General features: G+C 50.0%; 1 protein-coding gene and 2 long non-coding RNA genes across 3 annotated transcripts in view; 2 read left to right on the top strand and 1 right to left on the bottom strand.

Moving 5' to 3' along the window:
• Positions 1–637: 637 nt before the first annotated feature.
• Positions 638–23,544, bottom strand: LOC122699580. The gene is made up of 3 exons (XR_006342639.1): positions 23,364–23,544; positions 22,449–22,578; positions 638–897 (listed from the first exon to the last, which is right to left on the bottom strand). It is a non-coding gene; the product is annotated as an uncharacterized LOC122699580 (long non-coding RNA).
• On the top strand, positions 1,670–12,915 carry LOC122699581. Its single transcript, XR_006342640.1, has 3 exons — positions 1,670–1,802; positions 11,304–11,400; positions 12,800–12,915. It is a non-coding gene; the product is annotated as an uncharacterized LOC122699581 (long non-coding RNA).
• Positions 23,545–23,685: 141 nt separating the features above from the next.
• Positions 23,686–24,543, top strand: part of ELAVL1 (ELAV like RNA binding protein 1) — a 36,387-nt gene continuing 35,529 nt past the window's right edge. The window contains exon 1 of the mRNA XM_043911718.1: positions 23,686–23,847. The gene's annotated coding sequence lies outside the window, so the exon portion shown is untranslated. The remainder of the gene's footprint in view (positions 23,848–24,543) is intronic.

Here is a 24,543-nt window from a genome sequence, read left to right as displayed (position 1 = left end):
CCACAGGCAGGACTCAGGCTGCCTAGAGCAGGGGAGAGCCTTCATCTCTTCTCCCTACTCCCCAGACACCTGTGCCCATGGGGCCTTGACTTCATCCCATTTTTCTATTCTTCCATACAGTAGGGTGACTTATTGTGTCACAGAGAAGCCTTGTTTTTTGAGAACAGGCAAACCCACAGAAACAGAAAGTAAAATCAGCTGTCACTATAGGCTGGGAGGAGGGGAGAATGGGGATGAGGGTGAAAGGAACGGTATAGATTTCTTTTTGCTCTGAAATTAGATGGTGGTGGTGGTGGAGGGACTCTGTGAATATAGTAAACAGCATGGAATGGTACACTTTCAATGGGTAATGTCTCATGCAAAAAAAAAAAAAAACAAAAACGATATTAAGAAAAGAGTTTTATTTGAGCCAGACTGAGGGCTAGCCCAGAAGCCTGCTTTCCAGGTTACTCTGTGAAACTGCTCCAAAGAAGCAGGGTTTTCAGCACAGTTTTGTATCTTGTCAGAACAAAGAATGTTAAACAATTCAGGGAGACATTTCTTCAAGGTCTCAGAACAGACCAGCTCGTTTGAGGCAAGTCAGTATGACCTTGGCACCTGTGAAGCGAGTCTTATTATCAGAGGACCAGCGCTGGCATCCCAGGAAGGACTTTAACCTTTATTTTGGACATGGACATCCTTGACTTCTGGCTAGTGTCCTCTTCTTTAATAATTAAAGCAGATGTACAATGTAGGTTGATAGGCCACAAACAGGCTTTTTTAGCTAGCATCAAATTTAAGTTAACAGGGGACCTCCCTGGTGGTCCAGTGGTTAAACCTCCATGCTCTCAATGCAGGGGACCTGGGGTTGGATCCTTGGTGAGGAATCTCAGATCCCCTCAAGCTGAGAGCCATGGCCTAAAAATAAGAATAATAATAATAAAATTCAAGTTAACTCATGTATTAGCCACAATGGCTTCCCTGTCTCTGTCTCTGTCTCTCTCTGTCTCTGTCTGTCTGTCTGTCTGTCTCTCTCTCTCTTTCTCTCTCTCTCTCTCTCTATATATATATATATATATATATATTTCTTTAACAGTGCAATATATGCAACTTAAATTTTCCCGAATATTATCTTGCGAATAAGGATCACAATAATGTTCTGGTTTGGGGAGAAAAGCGAGAGCTCCAGGTAACCACGCCAGCAGGCACCCACCTAGAAGGAGTTTCTTTTTTTCTAGGGTCAGCGTGGTCCAGCTGGAACAGAGGGGTGAGGGTGGGGGCCGTGGGGGTGGAGGAGCAGCAGGTAGCGGGGAAGGGGACGCTGCAGAAACCTCACAGCGGTAACCTCACGTCTGTAACTTTTTATAGTTGACTTCCTTAGCTGTAGACCATTCCGGGCATTTATGACATTCTCTACCCCTTTCTCATCTCTCCAGCTCCACCAGGATACCCTGGCGGGCGGGCCCTCACCCTCTCCCACTCCCTCTCCCTGGGCCCGGTCGCGTGGCTAAATGGGTGAGGCTTGGCGCAGGGGCCGGGCCTTGATGAAAGACACTGAGCGCCGGGGCGGAGCTTTCTGACGGGCTGAGACCAGGGCGGTGCTTACGGACTCACCGGCCCGAGCCCAGCGGTCCTGCGCCGGTGGTAGCCGCTCCTGGAGTAGGTGAGGCTGGTCCAGGACGCGGTTCCGCGTGGCTGCGGGCTTGGGGACGCGGCGTGGCGGGCCGGGACCAGCCTCCCCGCTAAGGCCCACCGTCCCTGCCTGCCCGGTCGGCGGGCAGCGGCCAAGACGTGGCGTTACCCAGTAGTGGCGGAGGTCCCCGGTGAGCAAGCCCACCTCCCCGCCGCTCACAGTTAGTCCCACCAGCAGCTTTAAAAGGGAGCAAGGGCTCTGAGGAACCAGCACGCAGGGCAGGCAGGGGTTTTTGCACTCAAGTGTCTGAGCGGCGGACAAGATGCTTCAGGACTAAGGGCCCTGGGTGGAGACCTGGAGTTCGGAGGACTGCAGTTGCTGATTGTGGGGCCAGACCTCCACGGTCAGGGCTCAGCTGAGAAAGCGGAGGCCTGTGTTCCCGCAGCTCCTGGAGGTGGTCAGGGTCAACTGTCTCCAGGGAGGGGACCCTCTTCTCCGCATGTGTGAACACAGCGCAGAGGACAAAGCCGCCTCCTGCTCCCCAGCCCCGAGCTCTGAGCATGAGGCCGTTGTGGGTCACCACCAGCCTGCAGCTGAGCCAAATTCAGGGACTGACCACACCCCAGGGCCCGCAGGGCAGGATGCAATGCAGGGTGAGGGGAAGGGGGCAGCGGCACAGCTCAGCGCACCTCTGGGATGGCCATACTGCAGAATGGGGCAGTCAGGTGGCTGGGTGAGGGGAAATACCAACCACTGCCTTTGGAGTGAGCTCCTCTGGGGGGTTCTGGGTACCTGGCTCGCTCTCATTTCTCTGCTGGAGGACCTCCCAGGTGCTCATAACAGTTGACAAATATTACAGAGAAGGAGACAGGGTCTGAGAGGCCCTTTTTCACCCTTTTTATTTTTTATCCTTTGGCCAGGAAAACCCGACTTTTATTTCTTAAATACTGTGAAGAAAGGGGGACATCTCCTAATGGGGGAAGGCCACTGAGCAGAGACCTGGGGCTCATCAGGAAGGATCCTGGGTGGTGGGCCTCCTGCAGTTGCTCTTGCATCACACCTCCACCTCTAACACCCCATGCTGCCTACCGCCCTCCTGAGCCTCTGGTACCTCCAGGTCCTGGTTCAGGTGGCCTCTGAGAGAAGCCACTGGGATGCCATCCCCACCCCACCCCCCACCATCCTGACTCCACACACCAGACCCTGGGTATCCTGTCTGCCAGGCCTGGGCTCCTGTTGTACCCAGCTGCCTCTCACTCTGGTCCAGATGCACAGTGGTTGCTAGGCAACTGGAGGAAGGAAGGAAAAGTGCAATTTTTTTTTTTTTTAAGGATGGCTTGCAAGCCTCTGGCCTGACTTTCAGGGACTTAGTTCCCTGTGTGACCCATTTTACTGTGTTCCCCATGTGGTTGGCCTGCCTCCTGCAAAGTCAGATTTGAAAGGCTTCCCTCCCCAGACTGACCAGCTGCCTGTGTTCCAGGGGACCTGCGCAGGGAACTCAGGCTACCACCACTGGTCGTGGCCTCAGTCCTTGTGTTTCTCCTGCACCTACTGAACATGCAGGGGCTGGGCCAGCTGGGGCAGGGGTGATGTGGAAAGGGAGGGCGGTGGGTCCTGAGGAGAGTGTCCCATAGGGGTATGAGTCCCTCTTTGAAGATGCTGGGGCTTCCCTGATAGCTCAGTTGGTAAAGAAACTGCCTGCAATGCAGGAGACCCCAGTTCGATTCCTGGGTCAGGAAGATCCGCTGGGGAAGGGATAGGCTACCTACTCCAGTATTCTTGGGCTTCCCTTGTGGCTCAGCTGGTAAAGAATCCACCTGCAATGCTGGGGACCTGGGTTCGATCCCTGGGTTGGAAAGATCGCTTGGAGAAGGGAAAGGCTACCCACTCCAGTATTCTGGCCTGGAGAATTCCATGGGGTTGCAGAGTTGAATACAAATGAGCAATTTTCACTTTGAGGATGCTGAGCTCCACTCAGCCCTTCCACACAGTTATCTGGGCACCTGTTATATACCAACCACATTCCCAGGGGTGACTGGAATAAGCAAGCAGATGTCTCCTAGCCAGGAAAGGCGATGGCAATGTCACTGATCCTCATTAAACACCTGTTTGGGGCCATTTGTTATTCATTCAACAAACACCTACTGTATGCCAGGCACTAGGTTGGGTGCCCTGGGTAAGCAGTGCAGAGCAGACAGGTAGCAAGTTATGAAGCAAGATCCTTGGAGACAAGCATCACTGTTTCAAATCTGGAGGTGGCAGGAAGATGCTGGGGGTGGGTTGGGCTCCTCTAAAGAGAGTGGCTTGAGGTGACAGAAAATGCTGTGGGATTAATATTTATCCCCGCTGGACAGGGGAAAAAACAATCATCTGAGGTCCAGCGAGGTTAAGTTACCTGACTAAGTAAGTGGCAGCCAGATTCCAAGTTGAGGTCTGACTTCATTACACATATACTTTTTGGGAACTATATTATGCATGTCTTTTTTTTTTTTTTTTAGTTATGTATTTTGTTTAACCCTATCTATCCAAGATAATGGGCTTCTCTGGTGGCTCAGTGGTAAAGAATCCACCTGCCAATGCAGGAGACGCAGGTTTGATCTCTGGGTTGGAAAGATCCCCTGGAGGAGGAAATGGCAACCCACTCCAGTATTCCTGCCTGGGGAAATCCCATGGACAGAAGGAGCCTGGCGGGCTACAGTTCATGGGGTTGCAAAAGAGACATGACTTAGCGACTAAACAACAACAACAAGCCAAGATAATATCATTTCAACATGCAATCAAAAAAATGATTTATGAGATATTTTCCCTTTTTTGCATAATGTGTTCAAAACATGGCTTATTGAAAAATTTCAGTACACTTCAAGTGCTGAATAGCCACATGTGGCTGGTGTCTGTCTTATTGGACACTGCATTTCCAGCCACAGATCACAGTCAATTCAAAATTTTACATTGCTTCTCTTCTTTCATTTTCTATTGATATTTTTTTAAAGGGCAGTTTAATTTTCAAAGCAAAATTGAAGAGAAGGTACAGAGATTTCCCATACATCCCCTGCCCCACATTATCAACAGCCTACATCTCAGAGGTGTGTTTGTTACTGGCAATGAACCTACAATGACCACTACCATCCTACCATCACCATCATCCAAAGTCCAGAGTCTGCATTCGGGTTCACGCCTGCTGTTGTACATTCCATGTGCTCAGTCACTCCAGTCGTGTCCGACTCTGCGGCCTCATGGACTGTAGCCCACCAGGCTCCTCTGTCCACGGGATTTTCCAGGCAAGGATAGTAGAATGGGTTGCCATGCCCTTCTCCAGGGGATCTTCCCAACCAAAGGATCAAACTTGCATCTCCTGCATTGGCAGGTGGATTCTTTACCACAACCGCCACCTGGGAAGCCCTTGTACATTCTACATGTTTGGACAAAATGTATAATGACATATCCACCATTATGGTGTTATACAGAATATTTCACTGCTTTAAAAACCCTCTAGGCTCCCAGCATGTCTCTTTTATTCTGATGTTTTGACAGCTAGGGACTTGCTGATCCTGAAGGTACTACCTCTCCTAGGGCTAGCAGATTCCCAGAGATAGTAAATGGCTTCCTTTCAAAGGCACCTTTCATATGCAAACCAGCCAGTCCACAGCTCATATCCTAACCCCCTCCTCTATCAGGTTCCCACACTCAGGGTCACTATTCTCCAGCCCGGGTCACCCCAGGGCCTGCTGAAATGATTCAAACTAGCTAGTCCTAAGCCTGCTTACCCAGCCTCATTCAACCCTTCCCAGGGAAGGACTGGGAATAAGGGGGACTTCCCTGGTGGTTCAGTAGTTAAGAATCTGTCTGCCAATGTCGGGGACACGGGTTCCGTCCCTAGTCTGGGAAGATCCGACATGTTGAGCAGCAACTAAGCCCACATGTTACAACTACTGAGCCTGTGCTCTAGAGCCCGTGAGTGGTAATTACTGAAGCCGGTGTGCCTAGGGCTCATGCTCTGTACAAGAGAAGCCACAGCAATGAGAAGCCTGTGCACTGCAACGAGGAGTAGCCCCTGCTTGCTGCAACTAAAGAAAGCCCGTGCATGGCATCAAAGACCCAGCACAACCAAAAGCTGATTAATTACTATTTTAAAAAATTATGATAGAGAAGACAGTTTGCTGCTCATAGATCCCAAGAGGAGGCATAACACACCATGCGGGGAAACTTGGGGAAGCACCAGGGTCAGTAGGGAGACAGAAGGAGCAAGGAGAAAGCAGGGCACGAGCCTTTCTTGTGGCTTCCCTGGGGAAGGCCAAGCCAGGCAGGGTAAGAGATTTGGGGCTGGCCAGTTTGAACACTCTTGGCTGGCCCCAGGGGCGGAGAGGCTCTCCCTGGTTGTCTGGTATACCTCTCCCTGGGGGAACTAAGGAAGGGGGATTTTGCTTCCCAGGAGTGTGAGAGCCTGACAACAGAGTTGGCTGGAGTCTGAGCTCTGGATTGGTTGCCCTGCATCTGAAAGGCTCGCTCCCAGTTACCTGCTCTCTCTAGGGATTGCTCTAAGGGCAGTCTGTCCCAGATCAGCAAGGCTGGCAGATGTTAAAACATTATAAGACCCAGAAAATAAAACCCATGATGAGAATGCTCATCACCTCTCTGCTCTCATCACCTGTCATCCCCTCTTGCCTGTTTCACAGTCACTCCTTTTTGGCAGTGGATGAATGCCAAGGACGGCCTTCAAGTCCCTCTGGTGTCTCTCACTCTCCTGCCTCACTGCCCCCCATCACCTCCCACTCTTGGACTCCTGCCCTGGCTCCCACTGAAGCCTAACAGTGGCCCCTTGCCACCCCTCCCCTAAGACTGTCACCTCCTTTGGCTTCAGAGACACAACCCATTTTGTGTCGATCGTCATCGCTGTGTCAAGAGCGTTTTCCCAAGTTTTCGGCCCTGGTCCCTTTTGGAGAGGGCTGAGGCCACACAAACACTGTATTGGGATTGCTGACAGAGACTTCGATGTGCCTCAAAGATCATATGTCTGTTTGGCTGTGAACTTCTGCAACTCAAGACTCACTTTCCCTTTGAAGTAAGTAAGTTCAGTCGTTTAGTCGTGTCAGACTCTTTGCGACCCCATAGACTGCAACACGCCAGGCTTCCCTGTCCATCACCACCTCCAGGAGCTTACTCAAAATCATGTCCATTGAGTCTGTGATGCCATCCAACAATCTCATCCTCTGTTGTCCCCTTCTCCTCCTGCCTTAAATCTTTCCCAGCATCAGGGTCTTTTCCAGTGAGTTGGTTCTTCAAATCAGGTGGCCAAAGGATTGGAGTTTCAGCTTCAGCATCAGTCCTTCCAATGAATATTCAGGACTGATTTCCTCTAGGATTGACTGGTTGGATCTCCTTGCTGTCCAAGGGACTCTCAAGAGTCTTCTCCAACACCACAGTTCAAAAGCATCAATTTTTCAGCACTCAGCTTTCTTTATGGTCCAACTCTCACATCCATACATGACTACTGGAAAAAAAACCATAGCTTTGACTAGATAGACCTTTGTCAGCAAAGTAAACAGTGGCCTCTTGACCTTTGTCTTTGCTTTTTAATATGTTGCCTAGGTTTGTCATAACTTTTCTTGCAAGGAGCAAGCATCTTTTAATTTCATGGCTGCAGTCACCATCTGCAGTGATTTTGGAGCCCAGGAAAATAGTCTGTCACTGTTTCCATTTTTCCCCCATCTATTTGCCATGAAGTAATGGGATCAGATGCCATGATCTTCGTTTTTTGAGTGTCAAGTTTTAAGCCAGCTTTTTCACTCTTCTCTTTCACTTTCATCAAGAGGCTCTTTAGTTCTTCTTTGCTTTCTGCCATAAGGGTGGTGTCATCTGCATATCTGAGATTATTGATGTTTCTCCTGGCAATCTTGATTACAGCTTGTGCTTCATCCAGCCCAGCATTTTGCATGATATACTCTGCACATAAGTTAAATAAGCAGTGTGACAATATACAGCCTTGAAGTACTCCTTTCCCAATTTGGAACCAGTGGGTTGTTCCATGTCCAGTTCTATCTGTTGCTTCTTGACCTGCATACAGATTTCTCAGGAGGCAGGTCAGGTGGTCTGGTATTCCCATCTCTTTAAGAACTTTTCAGTTTGTTGTGATCCACACAATCAAAGACTTTGGCATAGTCAATAAAGCAGAAGTACATGTTTTTCTGGAACTCTTGCTTTGTCTATGATCCAGCGGATGTTGGCAACTACCTCTGCCTTTTCTAAATCCAGCTTGAACATCTGGAAGTTCTCGGTTCATGTACTGTTGTTAGCCAGGCTTGGAGAATTTCGAGCATTACTTTGCTAGCAACATCCGATGGATGATCAAAAAAGCGAGAGAGTTCCAGAAAAACATCTACTTCTGCTTTATTGACTATGCCAAAGTCTTTGATTGTGTGGATCACAACAAACTGTGAAAAATTCTTAAAGAGATGACCAGACCACCTGACCTGCCTCCTGAGAAATCTGTATGCAGGTCAAGAAGCAACAGTTAGAACTGGACATGGAACAACAAATTGGTTCTGAATCAGGAAAGGAGTACATCAAGGATGTATATTGTCACACTGCTTATTTAACTTATATGCAGAGTACATCATGAGAAATGCTGGACTGGATGAAGCACAAGCTGTAATCAAGATTGCCAGGAAAAATATCAATAATCTCAGATATGCAGATGACACCACACTTATGGCAGAAAGCGAAAAAGAACTAAAGAGCCTCTTGATGAAAGTGATAGAAAAGAGTGAAAAAGTTGGCTTAAAACTCAACATTCAAAAAACTAAGATCATGGCATCTGGTCCTGTCACTTCATGGTAAATAGATGGGGAAACAATGGAAACAGTGACAGACTTTATTTTTTTGGGCTCCAAAGTCACTGCAGATGGTGAATGCAGCCATGAGATTAAAAGATGCTTGCTCCTTGGAAGAAAAGTTATGATCAACCTAGACAGCACATTAAAAAGCAGAGACATTACTTTGCCAACAAAGTTCCATCTAGTCAAAGCTTTGGTTTCTCCAGTAGTCATGTATGGATGTGAGATTTGGACCATAAAGAAAGCTGAATGCCGAAGAATTGATGCTTTTGAAATGTGGTGTTGGAGAAGACTCTTAAGAGTCCCTTGGACTGCAAGGAGATCCAACCAGTCCATCCTAAAGGAAATTAGTCCTGAATTGTCATTGGAAGGACTGATGCTGAAGCTGAAACTCCAATCCTTTGGCCACCTGATTCGAAGAACCAACTCACTGGAAAAGACCGTGATGCTGGGAAAGATTTAAGGCAGGAGGAGAAGGGGACAACAGAGGATGAGATTGTTGTATGGCATCACAGACTCAATGGACATGATTTTGAGTAAGCTCCTGGAGGTGGTGATGGACAGGGAAGCCTGGCGTACTGAAGTCCATGGGGTTGCAAAGAGTCGGACACAACTGAGCAACCTAACTGAACTGAACTTGCTAGTGTGTGAGATGAGTGCAATTTTGTGGTAGTTTGAACATTCTTTGGCATTGCCTTTCTCTGGATTGGAATGAAAACTGACCTTTTCCAGTCCGGTGGCCATTGCTGAGTTTTCCAAATTTGCTGGCATATTGAGTGCAGCACTTTAATAGCATCGTGTTTTAGGAAGTGAAATAGCTCAGCTGGAATTCCATCACCTCTACTAGCTTTGTTTGTGGTGATGATACTTAAGGCCCACTTGACTTCACATTCCAGAATGTCTGGCTCTAGGTGTGATCACACCATCATGATTATCTGAGCCATTAAGATCTTTTTTGTATAGCCCTTCTGTGTATTCTTGCCACCTCTTCTTAATATCTTCTGCTTCTGGAAGGTCCATACTGTTTCCCTTTGAGGATGGCTGTAAAAATCAGAAAAGTCTTCTCCTAGCGAGAAGGGAAAAGAATTGGCCAAGGACATATTGGAGAACATGGGAAGCCTTTCAAAGTCAGCTATGAGAAGCAAAGATTGTGACTTTGGGGGCTTTATGTGCATAACTTTCTTAATTTGCAGAGAAAAACTGGTCATTGTGTCTGTTTCTCCATCCCAGTGTTCTAAGCCTGAGAAGGTCTGGTCCACCCTAGCCTTGACTCCCAGTATTCCCCTAAGTCACAGCGGGGGTGGAAGTCCTGGAATCAAGGTGTTAACAGGGCAGTTCCTTCTGGAAGGCTCTCATGAAGAATCAGTTTCCAGGCCTTTTCCAAGTTTCTCACAGCTACCAGCATCCCTTGGCTTGTGGCCCCTTCCTCCATCTTCAAACCCAGCAGTGTGGCCTCTTCTAACCTGTCTCTGACCTCTGTTTCTGTCATCACATCTTCTCTGACCTGCACCCTCCTGCCTCCCTTTCATAAGAACCCCTGTGATTAACGCTGGCCCATCCTGATAGTGCAGGATCACCTCTCATGTCCAGAGCCTCAACTTGACCAACCTGAGAGTCCCCCTGCTGTGCAGTATCATGTATCCCCAGGTTCTGGGCATCAGGACATGACATCCTGGGGGAAGGGAATTCTGTTGCCTCCCATAGCACTCATGGGGGGCAAACTCCTAAGGGAGGGCAGGGAACACTCCTCAGGGGAAGTGATGTGCAGACTTGAGGCAGGAGACGGATGGGCCCCAGGCTGAGCAGCCAGAGTTTGTCCCTGGTGGACTGAAACTCCAGAATAGCAGAAGCAAGAGAGAAGCTGGGCCCTGTCCAAATAAAAGACCACACATTCCTCATTTTCAAAATCAAGGAGACCTTCCCAACTATGCATGCGCAGAATGGCTCCTTGGATGTCAAAAGAGAGAGGGCACCACTTCGTAGTAAGTGATGTCAGCCTACCCATAGGCCTCTTTGCTGGAATCCATCTTGGCTAAGAGATGTGCACGCACACACGGGAGGACACTGAGATCACCCAATACGGGCTCAGAACCAGACAAAGCAAGATGACTGGCCAGAGGAAACCCAGAAGAATGCCCTACAAAAGTGATTCAAATTAGCACAAGGGCGTGAGTCTCTCTCCAAGCCCACCCGTGTGTGTATTCACATGTATCCCTTTTTCCTCCTAATAAGCACTTCACTTGTTTCACTACTTTCTGTCTCTATGTGAAAATTCGTTTCTGCACCGCTGATCGGCAGGGTCTTGTCACCGGCCACTGGTCCTTGGTGGTCTGGTGGCTAGGATTCAGTGTTCTCATTGCTGAGCCAGACTTCATCCTCTGGCTGGGAACTGAAATCCTGCTTCAAGCTGCTGCAGGCTGAGGTCACCCAAGATCAGGCTCAGTTCTGGAAGGCGGCAGGAAGGGAGGGTGGGTGGGGGAACAGAGAACAACAGGCAGAGGGAACCAGACACATAAAACAGCAGGCTCCCTGAATACCTGACCCAGATGTGACCTGAGGGCCCTTAACCTGAGCACAGAAAGCCAGTGGAGAGGCCACCTGCCCAAGTCTGGACAGAGAAGATCTTGTCACAGTTGTGGGCGGGGGGCAGCTGAGGAGGCAGAGATGCTGCTACAGATCCTACAAGGCATGGTCCTCTCCACCAGGAAGACTCCTCTGGCCCCAGTGTCAGGGAGGAGCCCTGCTGTGGCCACTTTCTGGTCCTGTCTGTCCAGACCCAGAGGAGCTTCTCCCCTTCTCCCCCCATGGAGGGTTTCTATTCAGTAACCTTTAGCCTGTCTACCCCTGCCTCACCTTTCTAGGGAAAAGCAGTTTCTGGTTCCTCCTGACCCTTGGCCCGCCCTGGATCAGAAGCCCATGTGAGGGTTGAACACTCCTACCTCTGGAATGTGAGGCCCGGTGAGTGAGAGGGACACAGAGCTGGGGAGCAGCGCTTCCTCCCCACCCCCCCTCACTCCCCACCCTCCAGCCAGCCCCGATCTGCTCAGGCCTTTGGTCCCTGCTGCACCGGGAAGGGCAGGGAGGCGGGCAGTGTGCTGAGGATGCTGGATCGGTCACCGGATGGGGAATAAGCCAGTTCACCCACAGGACAGTGGACAGGAGGTGATGGGGCTTTTGACAGAAGGAGGGGTGAGTTGGGGCTGGGGTGCCCCCTCCAGCTCCTTATTGCCACCCCCTCACCCCGCTGTGCTCAGGTTGGTAACATCCCTTAACTATGGGCCCCTGGAGTCTGACAGGTCCTCCTTGGGTCAGGGCAGGAGTGGGTGCCCATCTCACACACTGAGGAGAGGACCCCAGTTTGGGTGGCCTGATTGGGGGGGATGGGGACAGGGTGGGCTCTGCCAAGACATGGTAAGCCTGGGCTGGTGTCTTACTGCCGTGGGCCCTTGAGAGGTTGACTGCTGGTTCACTAGGTCAGCAGAACTTTGACACCTACTGGGTGCTGGAGATGAGGGGGGGCGGCAGGGCTTGCGTTTGCTGACTGCTTGTGGCTCAGCTGGTAAAGAATCCATTTGCAATGTGGGAGACCTGCGTTTGATCCCTGGGTTGGGAAGATCCCCTAGAGAAGGGAAAGGCTACCCACTCCAGTATTCTGGCCTGGAGAATTCCATGGACTGTATAGTCCACAGGGTCGCAAAGAGTTGGACGTGACTGAGTGACTCTCACTTTCACTTAACCAGACCGTGTGCTGGAACAGGCCTAGTGATTGCGCTTGTGGGGGAAAGGACCAGAGGTTGCAGGGGCAGAGGGCTGCGGGGACGAGGGTAAAAAAAGGTGCAGTGCATCAGCACGACGGCTCGGAGAAGCGGAGGCGGGGGTGGCGAGCGCGTGTTCAGGGGGACTTCCTAGGGGGAGTCCAGGAAAATCCCTACTCCTGGGGGGAAGCAGGGGCTGGTCTGGGGAGATGAACCAGCCCCCCCATCCCCGCCCCACTGACCAGCCTCTGAGGCTGGACTCCTGAGACCTGGCTTCTCATCTTCCCCCTGGAGCTCCAGGTCTGCTCTATCCACCAGAAAATAGGGAGCCCATACCCCAGAATTCCCATGACCTGTGGAAGACGGGGCAGTGTCGGTGTGTGATGGGGGTCATCCGAGCTCCCCGCTCACACCCAGGGTGGATAAGGCAGAATCACATGCTCCCCAGGCTGAACTCTGTCCTCCCTAAAATCCGTATGTTGAAGCCTTTACCTAAATCTTTGGTTTTAGGACCTTTAAAGAGGTTTTGGAGTTAATTACGAGGTTGTGAGGGTGGGCCCTAATCCAGTTTGACTGGTGTCTTTTTATGGTGGGGAAATTAGGGACACAGAAGGAAGGCCACATTGAGGATGCAGGGAGAAGACGGCCATCTGCAAGCTAAGGAGAGAGGCCTCAGAATGAAGCCAACCTTGACCTTGGACTTCCTGCCTCCAGGACTGAGGAAGTGAGTTTCTGTTGCTTAAGCCCTGGCCTGTGCTTTGTTTTGGCAGCCCCAGTGAACTCACACTCGCAGGGCGCCCTTGAGGAAGGCAACAGCCCATCACTGGGTGCCTGGGGATGGGGTGGGAACAAGGTGAACATGGGCCCTGTTTCCTCCCTCTCCCATGTGAACCTGAAGCCATCACTTCGGTATTTATTTATTTTTATTTATTTGGCCACACCAGGTCTTAGTTGCAGCATGCGGGATCTCCGATCTTTGTTGCAGCATGAGAACTCAGTCGTGGCATGTGGGAATCTAGTTCCCTAACTAAGGATTGAACCTGGGCCCTGCATTGTAAGCATGGAGTCTTAGCCACTGGACACCACAGAAGTGCCAATATTTTTTTTTATTTTATTTTTTAATTAAAAAAGTTTCTTTTGGCATGTGGGATCCAAGTTCCTGGACCAAAGATCGAACCTGTGTACCCTGCATAGCAAGCACAAAGCCTTAACCACTGGGCTGCCAGGGAAGTCCCTGAAGCCCTCACTTTAACCATACCACTGAGGATGCCCACTCCCCTCCATGCTCAAGCATCTTAAGCCGCTGGACCCTGGCTGGATGGAGGGATAAAAGTAACACCCCAAAGATGCCACAGTGAACCCACAACCCCCCACCGCAGCTGGGCACTCCTTCCCCAGAGTGATCCATGCAAATCATCTCCCCAGCCCCTCCCTTCTCCCCAGCTCCCACCCTGCTCTCATCTGCATTCTGCTCAGTCCATCTAACAGGACCCAACTCAGAGGCTTATGATGAGGATGAAACTGCCTCCGCACAGGGCTTGGCCCACACTCAGGAGGCGCGCTTACTCCACGTGGTTGCAGGCCTCCTGCCCGGTTCTAGAGCAGTTCCCAAGCCAGCCGCCAACACTGGGCATTCAGATCACTGCCAACCTTTTACTCTTTAAAGGCTGTAAGAACAGCCCTTCCACTGGGGGCTCAGGACACTTGTCGGTGGTTTAACCACAGGGTCAGACCATGAACCTTGTAAGATGCTGGGGAAGTAGCTTCTGAAGGTTTTGTAATTTTCTGGTAACCCCAGCTACCACCCCGAGGAGCCAGTGTCCAGGTCCAGGCAGCACTAGAATGGTCTTCGCCTTAACCAGCCCTCACCCAAGGGCTGTTCTGAGGTTTGTCGACTCTTTCTTCCCTGGTGAACCGTTTCTGATCTTTGCTCCTTGAGTTCTTATCGATTTGTGTGAACTTTTAATAGCTGATAACACACCTGGCTTGTTCCCCTGGTACAACTCACTCTTAACCATGCATGATCAGAGGTTAGCCTGTGTGGAGGGCTCCCAGAGATGCTGCTGGCAGTGCTTTTGAACTTTTCATCTGGGGAGCTGGGTGGTTTGAGGGTTTCCTGCTACATGGAATGTGGGAGTTACAGGGTGGGGCAGAGGCCCGTAATGGGCTCACCCTTGGGACCCTTGCCCCTGCACATTGGGGCAGGTGGGAGGCACCTTGGCAAACCCAAGGGGCCCTGCCTGCTTCCCATGGGATGCTGGACGAGGAGCAGGGCTGGAGAATGGTCACAGCTAACTAAGCACCTGCCAGTGACTGATAGGCATGAAGTCTCCATCACATTTACAAAGAAAAGATTGAGGAAAACAGTCTGATGGTTTCTCATAAAGTTACTCTGTCAGCCAGCCACTCTAGTCCTAGATATCTACCCAAGAGAAATGATAACATACATCCCATCAGAAACTAGTCTACAAATGTTCACAGCAGCATGATTCACTGAAGCCACAAGGTAGAAACAGCCCCCAAAATGTCCATCAATGGATGAATGGATCAACATGTGGTCCAGCCACACACCATGGAATATCATTCAGCCCTGAAAATGAATGAGGCACTAAATCACGCTACAACAGAAACAAGCTTTGAAGACCTGATGTTCAGACACAAAAGGCCACATATTGTATGAGTCTATTCATATAAAGTGATCAGAACAGGCAAATTCATGCAGTCAGAAAGTGGACTAGTGGTTGCCAGGGGCTGGGGGAGGGACTGCAAAAGGACATGAATGAATGATGTTAGTCACTCAGTTGTGTCCAACTCTTTACAACCCCACGGACTATAGCCCGCCAGACTCTCTGTCCATGGGACTCTCCAGGCAAGAATACTGGAGTGGGCTGCCATTTCCTCCTCCAGGGGATCTTCCTGACCCAGGGATCAAACTCAGATCTCCTGCACTACAGGTATACGCCACTGTCTGAGCCACCCGGGAAGCCCAAAGGGCATGGGGGTTCCTTTAAAAAAATTAATTTTTTATTTGGCTGCACCAGATCTTAGTTGTGGCGTGTAGGATCTTTAGTTGCAGCATGTGGAAATCTCGTTCCCTGACCAGGGATCAAACCCTGGGCCTGCTGCATTGGGAGCTTGGAGTCTTAGCTACTGGACCACCAGGGAAGTCCTGGGGTTCCTTTCTTGAGTGATGAAAATGTGCTGGAATAAGGTGGTGGTGAGGTTTGTGCAACTTTGTGGATATACTGGAAACTACTGAATTTCTGTTTAATTTTTTTTTAAAGAAGTACTGCAAAAAGCCCAACAGATACATGTAAAACATGTAGAGACAGGTCAAGGAGAACCCGTATGGCATGAAAAATAACAGCTGGATTTAAAGGAAAATAGAAATCTTAAAAATGAAAAAAAGTGACATAGTGGCTACTTCCCGGTCACTGGCAGGAATGAGGTGGGTGAAGTGACAGGAGAAGTGAAAGTGATCACTGTCAATAGTGACCCTCGGAATTGGAGTCACAGGGCCTGTTCTAACCTTTGATACGATGGGAGATAAAATGCCACTGCTGCTCTTGCTGGAAGAACGCCCAGTGGAAGAGGCATGGGTCAGATCTAGAAAGGCAGAAAGGTAATTCTGGGAACCAGCACTCACCAAGCTCACTCAGGTCACTGACCCATGTGATCTCGCGCCGTGGTGTGTGGGGAGCTTGCCTTTCAGATGAGCAGGGGACTCCTCCCTTCCTGTTCTCCCAGGCATTGAGCATAGAATCTCCTTTGTGGGCCTGTGCCAGGGTGGTCGCCCTGGGCCTCAGCTGCCCTGCTCAATGTGTGTCCTCGAGGTGGCAATGTCCTTCGTCTTTTACAAATAAACAGAGGCTCGGGAGGTTACCCCATGGCAGTTCCTGGATGTAAGCTCTGTGCCCGCTCCAGGTCAGGTTCTCTGGGTCAGAAATGTGTACGAGCAGGAAGCACGGGGGACCCACACCCAGAAGGAACCCCTGGCTACCCATTCCTCCAACTCTGGAGTAATCAGGGCCATGAACTCCAATGGGGTTGCCCACTGAAAACAAACTCAACCGTCCACAGAGAAGTCGATATAGCTTCCTGGTTTTTTCCATCACTCACTGACTCAGCACTAGTAATGGAATCAGACCGAAGTTTGGCCCCCAAAGAGCTCCAGTGCTGTAAGGCTCTTTAGGTGTGACCGGGCTGCCAGGCTTCTATCCTCAGGATGGGTGATCCGCTTTGATGCCTCAGCTCTGTTTGGGGGCTGACCAGTGAATGGCTGCCCTGACAACAAAACCTATTACTTTTCTTTTTTGTCTGAGCTATGAGACAAGTGGGATCTTAGTTCTATGACCGGGGATGAAAACTGTGCCCACTGCACTGGAAGCACGGAGTCTCAACCACTGGACCACCAGGGAAGTCCCTAAACTCACTTCTATGTCCCCAAAATAGCCCCCACCCACACTGTGAGCCCTGAAAGTGGTCCAGGTGTTACGGCTTCCCCATTGCTGTGCCTAATAACTGGGCTACCGCCTTGCCCACACCTGACTGTCTCCAAGTCCTGGTGATCCCACTTCTAAGACACTAGGAATCCTCCTCTCCACATCCTGCCCTACACCTGCTCCCTCAGCTCTCCCCAGGGCTGTCTTCATAGCCCCCACCCACTCTTTTGAACCACCCCCTCTTTTGAAGTATGCATTCCACGATTGCTTCTGGGGCCCTTCCTTCTAACAAATCAGCAAAGAATCACTTTAAGTGTCTCATTTAAACTGCTCTTTGGCTAGGGACTTCTCTGGTGGTCCAGCGGTTAAAACACCACACTTCTACTGCAGGAGGCACAGGTTTGACCCCTGCTCTGGGAGCTAAGATCCCACATGCTTTGTGGCCAGAAAACCAAATCATAAAACAGAAGCAATACTGTAACAAGTTTAATAAAGACTTTTAAAAAACTGGTCCACATCAAAAACTACATATATTTAAAAAAAAAATAAAAAATTCTCTCTGGCTGAAAGATTCTTTCAGCTGCCCATTGCTTATGGCAGGAGCACCGGGGCCCTGTGACTGCTCTATTAAGTTACCACAACCTTGGTGGCTTAAAGCAAGGCACATTTATTATTCGACAGTCCTGGCAGTCACAAGTCCAAAGTCAGTCTTATCGGGCTAAGATCAAGGCACTGGCAGGGCTGCCGTCCTGGAAGTTGGAGGAGAGAATCAGTTTTCTGGCCACTAGAGGCCGTCCGCATTCCGTGGCTCGTGGCCACCTCCTCCAACCTCAGAGACATCAATGGCATCACTGTCCTCTCTTTGTAGTGTCACATCTTCTCTGTCCCTCCTGCCTCCCTCTCATAAGAATCTCTGTGATGATGTTGGTCTCATACAGATAACCCACGATTGCCTGCCCATCTCCAGATCCTCAACTTAATCCCATCTGCAGAGTCCCTTCTCCTAGGTAAGGGGACATCTTCACAGGGTCGTAGAGACCACTGGTATTCTGCCCACCACAGCAAGACCAGCCTACTTTTTCTGAAAAGGGCCCTGCAGTAAATCTTTTAGGCTTTGTGGGCCATCTGGTCTCTATTGCCAAGACTGCACAATTTTCAGAGCTCAATGCAAGATAAAAATATGGGGCTCCTTCATTCACAAGGTTAAGAATTTCAGATCAGTGACGGCAGAAGTGCAGAGCCCCCCCTCCCCAATCTGAGCAAGTCTGTGTCTGCTCCTGCAACCTGAAAGTGGCCATGGGCCACACACAGATGACGGGCGTGGGCATGGGACCAGCAAACGTGATGGATGCTGAAGTTGCACTTTCCCATGTCACAAAATGTTATTCTTTTGGTTTTTTTCCAACCATTTAGAAATGTAAGATTTCCCATGCTTCCAATGCAGGGGACACAGGTTCCCTGGTTGGGGAACTAAGATCCCACGTGCCCTGTGGTGCAGCCAAAAAATTAAATAAGATAAGTAAAATAAAAATGTAAACATCATTTGTAGCTCACAGGCTGTGTAAAAAAAAGGTGTGGGTGGAATTAGGCTGCAGTCAGCTGGCTCCTCATCTGCAGGATGAAATCCCAACTTCTCTGCCTGACTCTCTAGGGCCCTTGACAGCCAGAGACAGACACCCTGACAGTCCTATCTCGTCATCTTCTTTCCTTGAGACACCTACTGCTTCCTGAACTCTCCTCACGGGCAAAGCTGCACCTGTGCTCCAGCTGGTCCACGTGTGGAAGCCCCATCTCCCCCTCCTCTGGCTGGCAGACCCTGGCTCCTGCTGCCCTCCGGCCCAGCGCTGCCCTCAGGAAAGGCAGAGCTCTGGGCCTGGCCCTTGTCACACTGGCTGGGCTTGCTGTCTACATGTCCTCTTCTTTCTTGCAGCAGCAAGGTCCTCATGAGCAGGAACCCAAACGGAGTCATCCTAATCACATGGACCCTGGGAGCATGTGCTTCGAGGCACAATAAGAACAATCAGGAATTTCAGTGGCTGGAATGTACTCTAACCCTGACCCCTAAGAACCAAAACTATGCTTCTTACTAAAAAACAAAACAAAGAATTCCTATCTCAGGATCAGATCAGGGAAATAAAGATCTCTGAGATCAGGCAGGCTGGACTCAAATGCCTGTCCTTACTAGACATGTGCACCTGGACAAGTCACCTCCCTTGCGCTTAGGACAGGGTCTCAGCTTGCCATGGCCAGTCAAGCCCTGTGTGTCGTGCCCCTTTCAATCCCATGAGTCACTGGCCTTTCCTCAGTGCGTCACGCTCCTGTGGACCTCAGGGCCTTTGTGCTTGCTGCTCCTGCTCCCCTTCGCCTGGTGACTCACCCTACTGACTGGGCAAGCCTCCCCTGGCTGCCCCCGGGTGAAGTCAGGTCCGCCTGTTACACGCTTCGCTGCCACTCTGGACCTCTGCAGGTTGAAATTATTTTTGTGTCATTTCTTCTTACAATTAATAAGCACTTGATACCAGGTTCTACTTCAGAGATTCTGAAAGTGAGTGATTTCATTTCATTCTCACGGTGCCCTCATAAAGTATCGTAAGCATCCCACTTCGTGGAAGGGGAGGCTGAAGTTCAGAGAAATTAAACAACTCGCCTGAGGTTGCACAGCGATTGAGTGTCAGAGCTCCCCTCCTAAGCCTGTCCTCGCAGGCTGACTCTGAGCTCTGTGAGGGTGGATGCACATCGGGTCGTTGTACGCATCCCCAGGGCTGAGTGCCCAGACCCACTGAATCACAGGTGACTGCAAAGCACTGACGACCTAAAAGAAACAGCATCGCATTAGCAACATGCACTCCTAGTGTTCAGATCTTGGTTTCTAATACCATTCTCTAATCAGAGGAACCAACTCGGAGAAATGGCTGCTTCTAAGATTGGGATCAGGAAATACACATGAGAAGAACCTGCAGCATCTTGCAGTGCTAGAAAGTAAGGAAGTCCCCCAGAAAAATCAAACAAGCAAAAAAAAAACAACCCACCAAAACACATTGATAGGAGTGTGTCAAAAACCAAAGGTGGGCTTCCCTGGTGGTCCAGTGGAAAAGAATCTGGCTGCCAATGCAGGAGACATGGGTTGGACCCCTGGTTTGGGAAGATCCCAAATGCCAAGGAGCAGCTAAGCCTCTAGAGCCTCAACTATTAAGCCCTAAGTACTGAAGGTCGCACACCCTAGAGCCTGTGCTCCAGGACAAGAGAAGTCACTGCAATGAGAAGTCTGTGTGTTGCAACTAGAGAAAAGCCTGCAATGAAGACCCAACACAGCCAAAAATAAATAAATTAAAAACAAAACAAAGCAGCCAACGGAAAGGGCTCCCAGTGGCCAATGCTGGAGCAATTTGAGCAACAAAATAAAGTAGTATTGGGTTATAATCCAGAGTATAAATAAATACTCAGGAAGCTATACTGATCTAATTAAATGACTGGATAAACTAATAAACAGGGGGAGAAGAGGTAAGCCTTTCATGCAGAAGGATTCCAAGTAATTTATGTAGATATCCACCCTTAAGGAGAACACACATGTCCACTCTCTATGTGGGCTGCATATAGTGACTTCCTTCCAAAGGAAAAGGGGAAAAGTGACTTTACAGTGGAGAAACCTGACAAATACTAAGTCAACCAGGTGATGAAGGCCAATATCAACATGCATAAAGTTGATAGTACATATCCTTTTTTAAAAAAAGAATTCTCTTACTTTCTTTTATTTTGGCCTCACTGCTCCACCTGTGGGATTTTAGTTCCCTGACCAGGGATCAAACCCAGGCCCCCTGAATTGGGGGAACAGTGTCCTAACCACTGGACCACCAAGGAAGTCCCCAATTGTATGTATCCTTGACATGGCATGATGGAAATGGCCCTTTATCTCTTTGGTCTTCCTCCCTCAAACCCATCATTCCAGGATTACCACAAGAAATATACCAGACAAATGCCAATAGAGGAGTATCCTACCAAATATTTGACCAGGTCTCTCAGAACAATTAAGATTATCAACATCAAGCAAAGTCGGAGAACCTGCCAAAGCTAAAAGGAGACTAAAGAGACAGGACAACTAAGAGACTGGATCTTAAAAGTTCTCATCACAAGAGGGAAAAAATCTAACTGTGGTGATGGATGTTAATCTTTAACCATCTTATTATGGTGATCATTATGTAATATACACATGCATCAAATCATTATGCTGTATACCCCAAAACCAATGCAATGTTATATATCAATTATCTATCTCTTTTTAGAGAGAGAAGATAACTAAGTGTAATGTGGTATCCTAGATGAGATTCTGGAAGACAAAAAGGACATTAGGTAAAAACAAAGGAAATCAAAACATGAACTAGGTTTGACAAGAATGTATCAGTCATGGTTCATTAAGTATAACAAATGTATCCTACTAATGAAAGATGTTACAAATATGGGAAACTGGATGTGGGTAAAAAGGTAACTCTGTTTTCTGTGCAATATTTCTGTAAATCTAAAATTCTTCTAAAAAGTAAAGTCAAAAAAAAAGTAAAGTCTACGAATGATAGCAATGATAAAGCATAGATGAATGATCACAATACTTCATTAATCATCATGGTGACAATGACTATAGCTCTCTTCTTACATTGCTATTGTGAGCACTCCGTAGGACCAACATAAAGCATTTAGCATGAGTTATAGCTCAATTCCGGAGAAGGCAATGGCACCCCACTCCAGTACTCTTGCCTGGAAAATCCCACGGACAGAGGAGCCTGGTAGGCTGCAGTCCATGGGGTTGTTAAGAGTCAGACACGACTGAGCGACTTCACTTTCACTTTTCACTTTCATGGACTGGAGAAGGAAATGGCAACCCACTCCAGTGTTCTTGCCTGGAGAATCCCAGGGATGGGGTCGCACAGAGTCGGACATGACTGAAGCGACTTAGCAGTGGCAGCAGCAGCAGCATAGCTCAATTCAGAGCACTGCACTTGTCACCATTCTACGAAATCTATGCCATCCACTATGGAAGCCATGAGCTCTACATGACAAAATTTAAATTAAGTAAAAATTAAATCAGTGGAGTTCTTGTGGCAAGAAAACTGGAGTGGTTTGTCATTCCCTCCTCGTTTTGTCAGAACTTTCCACTATGACCCATCCATTTTGGGTGGCCCTGCACAGCATAGCTCAAAGCTTTATTGAGTTAATGCAAGCCCCTTGACCACAACAAAGCTACAATCCACGAAGCTCCAATACTTTGGCCACCTGATGTGAAGAGCAGATTTCACTGGAAAAGACTCTGATGCTAGGAAAGATTAAAGGCAAAAGGAGAAGGGCGTGGCAGAGGACGAGATGGTTAGATAATTATCACTGACTCAATGGACATAAGTTTGAGCAAACTCCAGAAGATAGTGACGGACAAGGAAGAGTGGTGTGCTGCAGTCACAGGGGTTGCAAAGAGTCGGACACAACTTAGCAGCTGAACAACAACAACAACAAAAATTAAGTTCATTAAATGCTCAGTTCTTTAGTGCTACCAGCTACATGTCAAGGGCCCAGGAGCCACATAGAGCTCGTGGCTATTAAATTTGGCAGTATTGATTAAAAAAAAAAAATGCCCATGAGCACAGAGTGTTCTGTCGGACAACACTGCACAAAACAATAAACGGCATGATTGTTTGTTCAGTGTTCTTGACTCCTTCGGGTCCTTCTGCAAATCTTACCTTCTCAACCTTCCTGACAGCCCTCTTTCAAACTGCAACCCCCACCCCCACCCCACATACCCCATGCCCAATTTACTTTTCAGTCTTACCACTTGCTGTGGAATCCACTTAATTTCTTTCCTGACTACCCATCTAGTACTATGTGGTTCAATGCTGTAGTCGTTGGTAACCACGGCTCTTGAGCCCTTGAAACACAGCCAGTCCAACTCCAGGTGTGCTCTGAGTGTAAAAGACATACAAAATTTCAAAGGCATATAGAGAAAAGAAAAAAAAAAAGAACATAAAAATATCTCATACATTTTTACATTGGCTACAGGCTGAAACAGCATTTTGGACATAAATTGGGTTAAATAAGATCCGTTATTAAAATTAACATCACCTGTTTCTTTCTTTCTTTTTTTTTTTAACATGGGTACTAGAAATTTTAAATTATGCATATGGCTAACATTTGTGGTTGCCTTAAATTTCTCATGGGCTTCCCTGGTGGCTCAGACGGTAAAGAATCTGCGTGCCATGCAGGAGACCCCGGTTCGATCCCCCGAAGAAAAGAAATGGTAAGCCACTGCAGCATTTTTGCCTGGAGAATCCCCATGGGCGGAGGAGACTGGAGGGCTACAGTCCATGAGGTCACAGAGTCAGACAAGACTGAGCAACTAACACTACATTTCTCATGGACAGCGTCAGTCTAGAATGTCAGCCAAATAGAGGCAGGTATTTTCACCTGTTCGCTGACGATACAGTGATCGGCACATAGTAGGCGGTCAATTAAATTTTAATGAACGGACGTTAGGCTGAGCCTCTGGGCACCCGTTAGCTCTAATAATCAACACAGATGGAACACTGACCACGTCCCCAGGTCCGCCTCCTCACTACACCAGATAAGGAAACTGAGTCCGGGCGAGGTGACGTAACCCCAACCCAACGGCACGTAGTGCGGAAACGTCGGGGCCAGGATTCGAACCCCAGTTCTGTCACCGCAGCCCAGGCGCGCTGACCGTTCCTACCTTGCAGATTGGTGACGGCGGCCAAGGCGGCGGCGGGATAAACAGGCGCGAGACACACACCATGCCCAGGGCAAGGGGAGCGGCTCTTCGGCCGCTGCCTCCCGTCGGCCTCCGTGGGCCAGGCCACAGATGGCCCCCTCCGCGGCCATCGCTGGCCACCCGCGTCTCTGCCTGCCGCCGAGCTCTTCGCAGGCGGCGCCAGCCGGAAGTCCCGCCCCCGCCGCGCGCCCCGGGGCGCCGCGACAGCAACGCGGGCCAATGAGAAGCGCGCCGTGGCGGACGCCGGCCAATGGGCGCGCGCGCCGGGGGGGCGTGTCCGGGCCGCGGGCCGGAGCGGGTCGTGCGCGCTGAGGAGGAGCCGCCGCCGCCGTCGCCGTCGCCGCCGCTACCGCCACCGCTACCGAGGCCGAGCGGAGCCGTTAGCGCCGCGCCGCCGCCGCCCGCTTGCCCCGGAGCAGCCCCGGGCCCACCCGCCCGCGTCCAGGTGAGGCGGGGGCCTTCGACGGCGCCCGACGGGGTAGGCCGCGGCAGGCCTGAGCTCGCCTGGCCGGGCCGCGGGCGCTCGCGGGCCTGCACCGGCCGAGGCCCAGGCCGCGCCGGGCCGGGAGGGGACGCGCGCGGGCCTCGGCGAGCGGGCGGGGGCCGGCCGGTGTGGGCGCCGGCGACAGGCCCCGGGCCGGATTCCTCGGCTGCCGCGAGGGCCGAGGTAGGGGGTCGCGGCGTGGGCACGCGCCTGGCGGCCGGGCTCCGCGGCCGGCTCCGGGTAGCCTTGCAAGCCGGGTATCCGGGGGCGGGAGAGCGGAGCCAGAGGCAAGGGAGTGGAGTGAGCGCCCTCAGCTCTCGGAGGTCACGGCCCCCGGGCTCGCTCCCCCGGGAAATCCTACTCAATCTTTTGTAGCGGTTGTCAGAGGACCGCGGTGGATCTGAGGTCCTCTTAGAAGTGTATAAACCCTTCGGGTATGTATGAGAACCCTAGAGGAAGAAAGAAAAATATTTTTTGAATACCGTCTCTAACAAAACAGTTTTTGGGGTGTGGGACGTCTGGATTTGTAAATTGTGTGTGTGTTGAAAACACAAACTGCACGCAATTGAACAATGGGGGATGGATGCTCTTCCTTTTCCGGCGTCCTCTGCTGCTAGGCATATTAAAAATGGGTTCTGATACCCACTGTGTGCAGGG

Source organism: Cervus elaphus, chromosome 9 (assembly GCF_910594005.1).
Source record: "Cervus elaphus chromosome 9, mCerEla1.1, whole genome shotgun sequence".
NCBI classification, from domain to species: domain Eukaryota; kingdom Metazoa; phylum Chordata; class Mammalia; order Artiodactyla; family Cervidae; genus Cervus; species Cervus elaphus.
Note: the sequence above shows the minus strand (reverse complement) of the source record. Positions and strands in the feature narration are given on the sequence as shown.